Source organism: Hemibagrus wyckioides, linkage group LG24 (assembly GCF_019097595.1).
Source record: "Hemibagrus wyckioides isolate EC202008001 linkage group LG24, SWU_Hwy_1.0, whole genome shotgun sequence".
NCBI lineage: Eukaryota > Metazoa > Chordata > Actinopteri > Siluriformes > Bagridae > Hemibagrus > Hemibagrus wyckioides.
In genome coordinates, this window is record NC_080733.1 from 18,137,293 (window position 1) to 18,146,326 (window position 9,034).

The window sequence follows — 9,034 nt, forward strand, 5'->3', positions numbered from 1 at the left end:
GATGTGGTTCTGCTTCGTCACACCATGCTGTTGTTGATTTTTGACTCTAACAGCACGACTCTGAGATGACTGTGGAGGGAAGAAACACTCCGAGTCTGCGGTTATTTCTCCAGGTTCTCTGTATCTCAGACTCGTTAATAATCCAGGGCATTTCGGGAATTCCTCTGGCTCCTGAGGGAATCCTCTGTCCTCTGCTCCGTCGTCTTCTCTCTCTTGCGCACCATTGCTCCATCTGTCTTCCCTACGCCACACATCAAGTGCACTTCAACAGTCAGGACGAATGGGACTGTTTCGAGAACGGTTTTAATTTCCATAACATTTGCATATTTAATCGAGTCATTTGAATATTCGGGGTGTCGTGTTGCTTAGCGGCGATTAAAATACACATTTCAACTTCTGGTTAAATGACCTCTCATGTAAGACAAAGGCCCTGAATAAATGCACCAATATTTTAATTGAATAGATTTGATAAAAGTCCTTAAACTGATATATGATATATATCTATATATCTCTGTTAAACATTAAATTAAATTAGTATTTCATTTCCAGCAGGAAAATCAAGCCAAAAGTTCTACAGGCAGCATGAGAAAGCAAGACTTCACCTCCGAAATAATTCATGTCAATAATTCAATAATTTAAGTCAATAATTTTTCTCATGACCAAGAATCAATCTTCTTTGATTCAGTGAATCAGTGACTCTTTAAGTTACAAAGCCTAAGATTCATTTCTTGTCTCATTCATTGAATCAGAGAATCTCTTGGAATCTCAAATGATTCACTGAACAAAAGATTCACTGACTCATATTATTCAGTTGATTGAATGAATCTGTTACGTTTATGAATCTTTCAGTTATGACCAAGAATCAATCCTCTCTGATTCAGTTAATCAGTGACTCTTTTAGTTACAATACCTAAGGTTCATTTCTTTCTTATTCATTGAATCAGTGAATCTCTCAGAATCTCAAATGATTCACTGAACCAAAGATTCACTGACTCAAGTGATTCAACTGATTGAATGAATCAGTTACGTTAACGAATGAATCAGTTGAGTCAATGAATCCATTTAAGACTGAGAATTACTTTACTGTCGTTCAGTGATTCAACTGAATCAGTGAATCATTCTGTAATGACAGTGAATCTCTCTCTCTTCACATTTAGCGAATCAGTTGAGTCATTTTCCACTACTACTCTTTCATAATGCAGCTGTGTGTTGCCTCGAAAAAGGAGTTAAACAAGAGCTTCTGGTGATGATGATGATGAAGTCTGTGAAGTTTAGTCATTGTTAAAGTGAAAAGAAAACTTGCCATTTTTGATGCAAATCTAATTACAGTTTAAAAAAACAGCAGTAATGAATGCAGTGAGACGTTCAAGTAACAATCACGACACCTCCGCTGTCTCTCCTATTAAAGACTCTGCACCGAGTAACAACAAACCAAACACTCTCACATCTCCGATGCTGTGAAACAGCCAGGAGCATAGTACCAGAACATCTCACACACACACACGGATCCCTGGTGCGTCTGCTCTCTAAAAACTGACCCTCATCACCACAGCTTCTCCGCTGACCTTCTTCATACGAGTCTGTCTTTTCTTTCTTCTGCGGTTTTTCGTTACTCGGGACGAGAATAGAGCGGCGTGGAGGTCGGGAGGGTCAGGTTTCGAATGGAGCGGCGAAAAATAGATGGAATCCAGCCGCAGAAGGTGACGCGTGAAGGATGATGCAGATGGGCGAGTGAGTGACGTCACAGTCTGAGAAGAACCTGGATAAACCAAGGCGCTGCGGAAATCTGGATTCTGATTGGTCAGTGAGAGGTCATTCCTCTAATAGGTCATCGTTTCTATGGTAACAGTTTGTGTACACGTGAACGGATTTAAAATTTTGCCTCAGAAGTTTTCTGTATCTATAAATGGATAAAAAGTTGAAAGTATCACTGTATAATTAGAAAAAATGGCTGCTGAGGTGTTAGAATAAAACGTGCAGTTAGTGGAAAATCATCATCATCATCATGGTGGTGGTAACAGTTGCTCTGCTTCATCACACACTTCCTTTAATTCACAAAAACTGTGCATCGATTCTAAACAGAGAAGAAAGTGGACGTGGCTACAATAATGACACGAGAACCAGAGCGTATGGTAACAAAGCAACAGGTTTACAGCTCGGACCTGACCTTTACTTTAACCGTTTAACAACACCACAGCCATGCTGACCATACACACACACACACACACACACACAGTCTGCGTGCATCCTTCTGCTGTAATCAATTGGTCATTATGTGAGAAAATTTACACTGCAAAGAAAAAAATTAAATGTAATTTCTAAATAGTCCAGGAACGGCAACTTCAACAATGTATGAAACATCCTGCACATGTTCAAGCAGCACACACACATACACGCACACACCCCGCACACACACAGACACACACACAGACACACACACAGACACACACACAGACACACACACAGACACACACACAGACACACACACAGACACACACAGCATTAATAATCCACCCTCAGGGCCACGGGATCAGAGGTCACAGGACTGACATCTGGTGCAACAATGACAGAGATGTGGCTGTTGTTGACGGAACAGAGACGAGCTGCTGCTGAGGACGGAGGCGATCCCGAGCGAGTTCCTCAGAGTCAGAGCACAATGGAGAGGAAAGCAGGAAGTGAACCAGAGCCTGGAGCTGGAGGAAAACACTCTGTGACTCAGGGTTAGAGGAAAAGGATCCACAGCACAGTGGAGCAATGAAGTCGAGGCACTGTTACGACCTGCGAAGTCGAGTCACTGTTACAACCTTGAAGTTGAGGCTCTGTTATGACCTTTGAAGTTGAGGCTCTGTTACAACCTCAAAGTTGAGGCACTGTTACAACCTCAAAGTTGAGGCACTGTTACAACCTCAAAGTTGAGGCACTATTACAACCTCAAAGTTGAGGCACTGTTGCAACCTTCGAAGTTGAGTCACTGTTACAACCTTGAAGTCGAGGCTCTGTTATGACCTTCGAAGTTGAGGCACTGTTGCAACCTTCAAAGTCAAGGCACTGTTACAACCTCGAAGTCAAATCACTGTTACAACCTTGAAGAAAAGTCACTGTTACAACCTTCGAAGTCGAGGCACTGTTACAACCTCGAAGCCAAGTCACTGTTACAACCTTCGAAGTTGTGGCGCTGTTATGACCTGCGAAGTCGAGTCACTGTTATAACCTCAAAGTCGAGGCACTATTACAACCTTGAGACCGAGTCATTTTTACAACCTTGAAGCCGAGGCACTGTTACAACCTTGAAGTTGAGGCACAGTTACAAGTTTGAAGCCGAGTCACTGTTACAAGCTCATAGCCAAGGCACTGTTATAACCTCGAGTCATTGTTACAACCTGAAGTTGAGGCACTGTTACAACCTCTAAGTTAAGGCACTGTTTCAACCTCGAAGCCGAGTCCTTTTAAAACGAGTGAGTATTGTGAGTGAGGAGTGAGTGGATTCTTTCTGTTTCTCTCCTGTTAACACTTACAGTACAGCAGCTGTAGACACTCGTCTCCTCACCAGACTCTCTACTGTGTTACTAAGAGGGAAAAACCTCCTGTATCTGTGACACAGGCAGCAGTTTATCAGCAGTGAGGATGAGGATGAAGAGCGTGAAAGGAAAGAAGAAGCCGCATTTTCACGTCTGTTTGAGCCTCGACTTCTAGAGCTGCTGCAATATCTGTATCAGAGCATGTAACATACAGCGCTTTCAGACAGAGGGGGGGGGCAGCGAGAGAGAGAGAGAGAGAGAGAGAGAGAGAGAGAGAGAGAGAGAGAGAGAGAGAGAGAGAGAGAGAACGAGAGAGAGAGAGATCTGTCAGGTTGAATCTAAGCTTTCAGGTCACATTCTCCATTGGTGGTGGCATGAGTGAGAGTTCGGCCGACTGCAGGAGGGAATTACTAAACCCCAAACACACTCGAGTGTGTGTGTGTGTGAGGGAGAGAGAGAGAGAGAGAGAGAGAGAGAGAGAGAGAGAGAGAGAGAGAGAGAGGGAGAGAGAGAGAGAGGGAGAGAGAGTGCAGATGTCTGGTGGCCTTCGGCAAGCCATCACCTTGAATAACCCGCTTTAAGCAGACTAACCGGTTGTGGTAGGAACAGTGTGGCCAAAAAATAAATAAACATGTCCTCTTAAACACTTCAGAACAAAGAAAAGACTCTGTATTAAAGCAGCAATAAGCGACTCTGGTTTTGTCACGGGGTGTACCAATGTGTCCGACTTCCCGTCGTCTGTAAACGTGAACGCGACATCACAGAGGTGAAGGCTAGAAGCGTACAGTGGCGGCCATCTCTGGCTAATCCAGACAGTCTGGAGTCGTTCCACATTTACCTTCTCACACCAATATACATTTCCAAATAAGGAGTTAAAGACTTTTCAAAGACATTCCAATTTACACACCTGAACAGTAACCGCCCACTTTTTCCAGCAACCAGGTCTGGTCCTCTTCTCTAATATTTTCGAGACTCGAGAACAAAAAAAAAGCTTGAATCAACAGCTGATCGCTTACATATATCTCAAATTTGCGAGTGCTAATGCTAGTGCTAGATGTCTGATGTTTTTATACTGAAAAATATTTTAGCAAAACTTTAAGAGCTTCTGTAACTAGCAATGATGTGGCTCAAAAACTGGTCCATCTGAAATCTAATCAAAGCTGCACTTTCCATCAGAATGGTCCGAATATTTCTCCCAGACTTTACAGAATTTCTACATCATATTCATTCTGAACTGAAATCAGACAGCGGTTCAGTGTTCCAGCTTCACTCCAGCCACAAGCTTTTGTGTTTATCAGCTACACTGAAGCAGTTATGACAAATAATTCCCTGCAGCCTCCAGGAATGTGAAATGAAAAAACCCACCTCAGATCTACATGTTCTGCCCCGACTGGGGTAAGTCCCGTACGATAGGGGCACATGCGGGGCAGCAGACGCTGGAGATAAGACCTCGGAGGCCCACCTGCACTCTCAGAAATTCCTTTCCCCAGGATCATGTTTCTTTTCCTGGAACGTCCCTGAACCATGACTTGATAAAACTGGGAATCAGGACTCGGGAGTCAGACTAGCAGGGAGGCAGGACGTCTGCATGCTCACCACCTGCACGTCTGGGGGAGGGAAAAAAAATCCCACCAAAAATAGCTTTCAGCCGGTCGAGCTGCCGCTGCTGGGGGTCGTGGAAACGAAGCATCTGGTGCAGCTTTTAGAGTCAGCGGGAAAAAAATAAGGGCTGATGAGTGAAAATGTTATTTCTGTGATTAAGACACAGGATCCAGGTGGGTCGTTAAAGGAAATTAACGCAAAATACAACATCCGAACGACCACGATTATCCCCCTCCAATCAGCTCTGTGGGAACACCTGCCATTTTCTCCTGTCGCTTGTTTAATGGCAGAATCCTCAACTGCCACGCAACACACAAACTAGAAGACTGAATCTGTTGACTGTACATCTGAGGAACCTGATTAAGAGAGATTAATAAAAGGACCGGAGCGCACACAGGTAAGAGCGTAGACCTGGCATGTTTTAACCAGGAGAATGAAAAACGAGTGGGAAAACAGCCCGGGGTCGGGAACAGGAAACGGAGAAGATCAAAGCTAGAGAATAAAGACTGGATGTAACGACAGGGACCACACCAGTGATATGACTTGGCAACAAAGAGATTGCAAGAGAATCTAAATCCTAGCTAACAGCAAACAGGTGAACACAACGCGATAACAAACCAATGGCAAAACCGGGGGGGAGGGGAAGTGGGGAGACGGGGGAGGAGGAGGGGAGACGGGGCCAAAAGCAAAACAAACCAAATCAATAAGCGCATTAAAAAAAAGTAAATAAAACACAGCCATGGAGATCGATCCACTTCCTTTGGTTCCGTGTAGATCAGGTCGATCTGAAAAATCCTGTTACGCTGGACGGAATTGTCTCCGATCATCTGTTACGATGTTTAACAGAACTGCTACAGCCGAGACGTCCATGGGGTTCATTGCACCGGCGGACGAATCAGGAGCAAGTTAGCAGTAGGGCTGAAAATTTTTTAAACAGAAATACTAGCATTTAACACACACACACGGTCTCGCAGCAGCTTCCTCGTGTCGCCTCGTTTTCCTCTCTGCCGTCTCCTCCGACTCGCTCGTTAGGGATCTAAATGTACGTCCAACATCCCGGAAAGCTGCTTCATTACAAGAGCTATAGCAAACAAAATAATATTGAACCTCCTGCCTCCATCATACCGCCTCGATTTAAATGAAACCTCATTTGTCTTGAGGATGGAAGACTGCTCCTTTCACAGAAACCTCACTCATCGCTTCTCTCTGCTTTGAGTAGAAGTGCAGGGGTCCTGCAATTTACTCGTGTTTTACTAAGTACCTTCAAGGCTGCTCATCCTGAGAGGATCTCACACACACACACACACACACGCCACTGAATCAACCATCAGTCTGAGGTACTAAATTATGATTGGGTTATTTCCTCAGCCGTCACCTCTACACCAGGATGGATGGCGCAGGAGTCCAGAGAGGGTGTGAGCGAGTAAGCCGACACACACACACACACACACTCAAGTGCTTCAATCAGGCCCCTGAAAGCCTGACCGCAGCACCGTTCCACCCTAATCATTTTTCCACAGCAGCCTGTGTAGTTTTCCTTCCAGCCTTCGCAGGAGAACATGCTGATGGTCAGCATGGAGCTAGAACCTCAGAACCCTCACTGCTTCTCCACACATTGACCCAGAAGTAGTGCATGGGTTCTAACAGATGTACCAAGCTAAAGTTGGCAAAGAATTAGTGAAGTGTTCTACGTATGTGTATACATTACTAACAAAAATGACCACTGTTTATTTTGCTAAGTAACTGCGCTAACCAGTGCTCTGGCTCCAAAGCATGATGAAACACTGGACTTGCTAGCTCCTCCTCCTAACATGTGGGTGACTTTATTGTTTATTAAAATAATTATACCTGTATTTTTATACCGTGTCTATAATACAAAGGACTTTAGATGATGGTTGCTAGCTACAACAACATCACAGTCTGAGAGGAGGCTAAAGTCCAAATCCAGGCCGATCCTTCATGCTACGCTAGACCTCCATATTGATAAAAGAGTGTGTGGCTTTAGCACTTAGCTGAACTGAATTCTTCTAACATACTGAATATAGAAATAAAACTAAAAACACATGCGAGTTCAATTTATATCTAAAAAAAAAAAAACATCTCAGGAAAGTTGAGTTTTTAGCCTAGCGCTGATTACTGTGTGAAAAGTTAAAGCTAGACAGCTAACATGCTACACAACGTCAATAAACAACCAATTTCGGTAAGTTTAGCTAAACTTGTGTGTGTACCAGTTACAACAATTTTGTCACCAAACGACGTAAATTAATTTCTTGAATAATTTAATCATGAAATAAATATAAATGTTTGATTAATACCACGGAGTGTGAGCGCTGCTACAAAGACCTCGCGCAGGATGACAGCTAGAGCTACAGTAGTGACATTGATGAAGTCTAAAGCATTATTATTATTATTATTATTATTATTATTATTATTATCATCTCCAGGTGAGTTCGGGAGTATTTCAGTGCGTGTTCTTTATGAACTAACTGGATGACTGATGACGTAAGCAGTTTCGCGTGTAATGAGTATTCCTCTGTAATTGCAGGTCAGCCATTAGAGGATCTTCATCACATAACCTGACATGGACAACACGCTGAACCTAAAGTTATGGTACTTCCGCACTGGCGATTAATTTTTGGGGGGGGCTGGGGGGGGGTCGTACAGCGTGATAAGTCTTAATCAGACACAGCTAATGTTCTTCTGTTTAAGATATCATTATAAGGGTGTAACTCCGCCTCCTTCAGTCCGGTTACTGTACTGAATTTCATCCGTGTGTTTTCAGTGGGATTATTAATGCAGTATTATTACACTGCAAGTGTAAGTGTAGATATGTGTAGGGGCTTGCGCGCGTGTTTAATAGAGAGAGAGAGAGAGAGAGAGAGAGAGAGAGACACTAGTGCCTATAGGTAGTTTTTAAGGTGGTGTTTACCTCCACAAAGCTTCACCGATAACTCACAGTGAAGTGACCTATATTAACAATTATTCCTAAGCTTAAGAGCGCGCGCTAGCTGCAGATGAAGTCGAATGTAGGGCAAAGTGAGAATAAAGAAACTAAATAATAATGTAAAGAAGAGCACGCGCACAAAAGCTGGTATACAGCCTTTCATGTATTTTCAGCTTCATGACCCATAGGTTGCGTTTGTTATCTTTGTTGATAAGATTATTAGGTGTGTGTTATTGCAGTTTCTTTGTAGAGTTTATTTGTCTTGCACGCGCGCGCACACACGCGCACACACACACACACACAGGAGAAGCACACGTCCAGCCCAATGCCAATGCGCAAAGAAGGAAGGAAGGGAGGAAGGAAACGAGTTAATTTGTTATTCCTGCTCATAAAACAATGCAACGCCTACGTGGAGCTGCGATAAGAAGCGTCTGCATACGGCGTTAATAAGGCGACATTAGCAAGGCGACATGAATAAGGCGCTTCCGGCTGTACCTGAGGGTCAGTAATCAGATGCTGTGAGTAATGCAGCAGAGCAGAGGAGAGGAGAGGAGTAATGCAGCGCCGCTGTCTCTTTCACCTTCCGTACGGGCAAACGCGCGCCCGCGCGCACACGCTCGCTCACACACACACACACACACACACACACACACACACACAGAGCAGTGTGGAAATGAACGCGAGCCCTGCTCTTACCTCCAGTCCTCACTCTCCTCCGTGTGTCCGTGCTCTGGGATTTGTTGTTTTTTCCCTCCGCAGGAGATTATTACAGTGAAAAAAAACCCTTTCCTCTCCTTCATTCACGCGCTGCTCCACTCCACCGAGTCCCGACAACGGCGCTCGCGCTAGCGGAGGCTTCAAAACGAACGCGCAGCTCGCGAAAACACACGCGCGCGATCCCGAGGAAACGACGCCAACCACCGCGCCATCCAGTCAGGAGGACCAGCTGAACACCAACAGCACTCTGACC

The 9,034-nt window shown here is 44.3% G+C and overlaps 1 protein-coding gene across 2 annotated transcripts in view; it reads right to left on the minus strand.

Moving 5' to 3' along the window:
* tanc2a (tetratricopeptide repeat, ankyrin repeat and coiled-coil containing 2a) overlaps nt 1-9,034 on the minus strand; it is a 134,778-nt gene extending 125,744 nt beyond the window's left edge. For both annotated transcript variants that reach the window (XM_058377352.1, XM_058377351.1), the window contains exon 1: nt 8,761-9,034. The gene's annotated coding sequence lies outside the window, so the exon portion shown is untranslated. The remainder of the gene's footprint in view (nt 1-8,760) is intronic.